This window comes from Drepanopeziza brunnea, assembly GCF_022702325.1.
Source record: "Drepanopeziza brunnea f. sp. 'multigermtubi' strain 214-2 chromosome Unknown ctg18, whole genome shotgun sequence".
Lineage (NCBI taxonomy): Eukaryota > Fungi > Ascomycota > Leotiomycetes > Helotiales > Drepanopezizaceae > Drepanopeziza > Drepanopeziza brunnea.
The window spans coordinates 645454-650887 of record NW_027094081.1 but is presented as its reverse complement, the minus strand read 5'-3'; positions in this window follow the sequence as shown (position 1 = coordinate 650887).

Below are 5434 nucleotides of genomic sequence, written 5' to 3'. Positions count from 1 at the left end.
AGCATCGAAGTAAAGCTTATCGTTCGAGTTATTTGAATAAAAGCTATATTCGAGTCTAGCGCTGTATTCTATTTCGTTGATTAAATAATAGCGAAAGAGCTTCGGCGTATTCGAGACTTTGCGAGACGATTTAAGAGTCTTGATTGTTGATTTAAAAGCGTTTCCGAAAGAAAAGAATTTATTAAATCGATTAAATCGATTTATATTAACGCTAAAGCTATTAAAGGTTTAGCGCTAAGAAATAGAAAAAGAGACGGAGGTTAAGCTATTTTAGCGGTTCTCGTAATAAGTGATTTGCTTGACCGCTACTCTTTAAGCCGAGCGAGATTCGTTACGAGCTTTATTATAAAAGCTCTTCGCGAATTAAGTATTATACTTAGCTTGTAAAGCATCGTAAAGCTTTGTAGACGCGTATTAGCTAGCAGCTAATTGTTAAACAGCGGTCTAAAAGTCTTTAAAAATTGTAATCTTAGCAAATTCTAAATAGAGCTGGTCGCGCAGCGTTTTAATAATCTTAAAACGCAAGGCCTTACGTAATCGGTCTTCGTCTTTGATTTCGGCGGTAACGGTAAGCTTTAAGAAAATAAAGTAAAAGTCTTAGAATTGCTAGTTAAGCTTTATATAAAGTTTTTCGAACTTAATTAACGCTTTAGCTTTTTCAGCGAAGTCGTTCAAGAATTCGAAAGCGATTTAAACGAGCTTCGGAGCGGTTACGAAGTTGCTACGATTTATAACTAAAAAGGCTAAGAACAAGTAAGCTGTTTTTTCGGTTTGATTAAGGACGTAGTTCTTACGTTAGCGTTTTATAAAGAAGTATTCTTCGAAAGCTTTTAAGTTGTCGAAGACGCGGGCTTACTAATAGCGTGTTCGATAGCTTATACCGTTTAAAAGCTTTTGTTTAAAATTAAGGATTCGCTTAATACGAGCCCGACTTTAAAAAGCTAAAGATAAGGCTTTAAAGGTATTAAACTTAGCTAGAGTGCGAAGGTTGGTTAGCTTGTAAAGAAAAAGTGGTTTTTCGTCGTCGACGAAAAGGCGGCGAAAGTTAGCGGTTCTATAAGTAAAAGGAGTAGTTTAAAAGACCGAAAGCTTGTATAGCTTTTTGCTTTTAAAATTATCTTCGAAAAAGACTTAAAAAAGCTTTGACGAGCGTTCCGTAGTTAGTAAGACCGCTTAGAGCTAGTCTAGTTCTTTTCGAGCTCGACGAGCCTTTTTTTCAGCTTTTTTAACGAAGGTTTTTTGTTTGCTAGCGCTTTTATCGAGCTCTTCGTTACGGGTTTTTATGTTTGCGAAGAGCTTTCTAAGCTTAACGGCCTTTCGTTAAGACTAAAAGAAAGCTTAATGTTAGGCTAAAGCTTTTTCGGGGTTAGTAAAGGCCGAAAGATTATTTTCGTCGTCTTGCTTACTAATAGCTTCTTTTTGAGTAGAAGGAATTATTAGTTGGGCCGTAGAAGAAGAAGAAAGAGCTGTTAAAGCAGCTTTAAAAAGTGTGCGAAAGATTTTGCTCGCGAGGCGAAGGTTGTTATATTATGTAAGTGCTATCCTTTAAGTTATACTTAAAATAAGCTTTCTCGTGACCGTTAGAATCGTTTGAGTGTTTTGACGTCTAACTACTAAAGAATTCTAAAAAAGAAGAATATTATTAAAGCCGTTCTCGGCGGAGTAAAGTAGTTATTGATAATATGACGACCTTAAGCGATTACTTGAAAGAACTTACGAGAGCGCGAAGGTTCATATAAAAGCTTAAGAGAATCTTAAAGTAATAACTTAAAATCAACAACTATCGAGTATAAAAGTCGAAGGTAGCTAAGGTTTATATATACGAAAGTAAAAGCGCTAAAGACTCGTGAATTATAGTTCATGGGTTAAAAGCGGGGAATAAGAGAATACGAAGAATACGAAGGAAAAAAGGAAGGAAGTAGCTTGGCGCATATAAGGTGCGTCCAGGAGACCTGGCGTGTCGTCACAAAAAGTCTCGTATAATAGTTTAAGCTTTTTAAGACAAAAGCAAAACGAAAGTTTTTATCGAATTACTTACGGTGCAGCGAGCGGGCCAAAGACTTTGTTATACTTTAGCTTTTTCTTTAATAAAAGACTACGAGTGCTAAGTTTATAATAAAGATATTACGCAAGCTTACACTTAATCAAGCACGAAGCTTATATAGATAATCGTCGTGCGACCACTTAAAAAGATCACTTATCGATTTCCTTTCGGCACTTTATTCTTTATAACTAGCCTTTTATACGGTATCTCCGAAGCAAAGACGCACTAGTATAAGCGTTTTTCCGAGCATTTTATAAACAACTTTAATATAAAGCAATCGAGCTTTAACTTTTGCTTTTTTATATTAACTAATAAAGATCAGTTAAAAATAGCTGCTTTGCAAACGAATAATATTCTTATAATTGTTAATCGAGCTATAAAAGCAAAAGAAGAGAAAGAGTTGATCAAATCTAAGCTAAAAAGCAAAGAAATAAAGACTTTCACATACGCCGAACCGATAATTTTCAATAGATGCAAGCTATCTTTGAATAAAGACGGGTTCGGACTGTTAATTAAGCAAAAAGAGCAAGGTGAAAGGCTTGCCGTAATCAAGCTTGACTCAACTACACGGGCTAAAGAGTATTTAAAATAACGTGCTCGAAGAGCGTATTTAGTTATCATTTGCTACTTAAAAGCATCTTGCGCTTTATCGATAGCTGCTTAGCATTAAGAACCGAAGAACGAGGATTACAAAGCCTTTAATAAAGTGATCTAGTAGCTGATCGATCACTTAATACGAAAGATTTATTACGTGCTTTTAGACTTAAGGACAACGATGCTCTTTGTGTTCGTAAACGGAGCGTTTGCTAACAACGCTAACTTTAACTCTTAAATCGGTTTCGTAGCTATCTTTAGCAATAAAGCTTACGTAAGTAAGAACGAGTTCATTTTAACGAGTAACATCTTTTATTAAGTGTTATAAAAGTGTAAAAGAGTAACAAAAGCAGTATTAGCTTTTAAGTTATACGTTATATCTTTAAGTATCGATATAGCTATTGCGATGTCGACTACCTTTGCTTGAATCACGGCTCAGCTAAGAATCCTTAACTTCCTCGTAGTCGTGTGCACTAACTCTTACTCGCTTTACGAGTGCATAATAAAGTTAAGGACTATTAAAGAGAAGCGCTTAATGATCGATATTATAGCTATTCGAGAGTCATACGAAAAGCGAGAGCTCTTTAAGGTACGCTAGATCGAAAGCAAATCCAACCTTGCTAACGCCATGACTAAAATCGAAGCTAATACCTCTTTGCAAGAGCTAGTTTTGACCAATACTTTAAAAGTGCAGGTAGACGAGTGGGTAGAAAGGCCGCTGTAAGAAAAAGAAGATTAAAGTTTAGTGGAGTGATTGTTTTTCCTTTGTTTTAATCACCTTCTTTCTTTTTTCGGTCGATATAATAGTTAGCAAAGCACTACTTGCCAAAGAGAGAGTTGCCGGTGTCGGTATATCTATATCGACCTTAGCTAGCTAGTAGTAGTAGTAGTAGTAGTTAAGGAAGCTTACCCGTGAACCATGGTTCACGGGCCACTTGGCATGCCTCGCTTAGCATGTCAGCAATCAAGGGACCCCTAACTTAACAAGTAAACCTATTAGCTAGCTAGTGCACGTGATTCCTTTTAATCGTATAGAAGGAATCAGCTCCCTTGAGCCTTAAAGAGCAGACAGAATTCAAATACCTTACCAACCGAATGTTTTGCAATTGCAAGTACTTTGACGACCGTTACGACCTTACGAATATATATTCCCAATCGCTTGGAAGCAATCCAACAGTTATTGTTAACGGCGCGAGCAATTAAGATAACTTCGAGACTTAGCTATAAAACGAGAGATATATTTTATCAATTAAGACTATCGATACTTACTTGTATCGATTACGCAACTTTTAAGCGTAATTGAAAGCGTACTTTAACTGCTTTAACGATAATAGAATGAAAGACATTTTTATTAAAAGATTACTTAACTTAAGTTTCTAGCTTGTAATCAAGATGCAACTCCGCTCTTTTCATAAATTCTTTTAAAATACGTTCGTTGCTTTTAAGATCTTAAAAGTCTAATACGCTAGCGAGCTTAAAACCGTTTAAACCGCTTTAATATCCGAAAACTCTACAATCGCAATAAAGGCAAACGAATCGTATTATATAAGTAAAAGAAGTGGACGAAAACGAAAACGAAAACGAAAGCGAAGACAAAGAAGAAAAGGAAAAAGACGCGGACGAAGTGACATATATAAAGGAAGCAAAAATAAGAATTGTTACGCTTGCGGCATAAACAATTATTAGATCTTTAAATGCTTGAATAAAAGAGCTGTAAAGGAATATTTTACTAAAAGAAGAAGACTAGTAGCAAAACTGAAGCAGCGAATAGCGCTGAAATAGTAAAGCAAATTGAAGATGATTTTATATATCACCGTTTTTAAAGTAAAACTGCGCTAACGATTAAAGAGTTAAAAGCTTTTATAGTCACTAGTATTTCCGTAGTATAAAAAGTAGACTTTAGCGCTATTATACATTTCTTAAAAAGCAAAGACGAATTTACAAACCTTTAGAAGTAGGAGTTTATAAAGTACGTTAAAATAGTTAATAATATTATTATTAAAGCGTAAAGATATAGTGACTATACTATTAAAGCTTTAAAATTTAAAAACGTATAGTACGTTTTTGAATTCAAGACTATAAGATTAATCTCGGTATCACTTCTAGCGGACGAGAATATATCTATTAGCTTTAGCAAACACGATATTAAAAGCTTAAAAAATAAAGAACTAGTATTTATTGCTACGACTCGATAACTAAAAAAGGTCTATATACTTTATCTTTATCGATTACTAATATTATTATATCTTTTACAATTAAGCAAGCGAAAAGTAAGTTAAATATAAGACTTATAGTTATGCGAGATAATATAAAAACAATCAAGTCTTTCGACGAAACACAAGCAGACTTATTATATAAGCGATTAAGCTATATGAACTTCGATTATATCAAGAAGTTGATTAACGCTGATTACAGCTTGAAAATATCGGAATCAATCAAATTAAAAAGAGAAGACGCGTGCGAAAGCTGCTTTGCAAGTTGAATAAAAGAGCATTATAATAAGAAAACCGACTTTAAAAGTAATCGAAAGCTTTATCGATTATACGCGGACATCTTTAATATATTATCGACTTTTATTAAAAGCTATAAATACTTCTTATTAGTAGTAGACGACGCATATAAGTGTTGTTAGCTAGAATTGCTAAAGACGAAGACTATAGAAAAGATACTTTCGATTATTAAAAACTTGAAAGAAAAGCTCGAAAGGCAAAGCAATAGCGTAGTAGTAATTTAATGAATAAATAATAAAATTAAAAAGTTCGAAAACGCTTTCGTCAGTTAGCTCTCTTAAAAGAA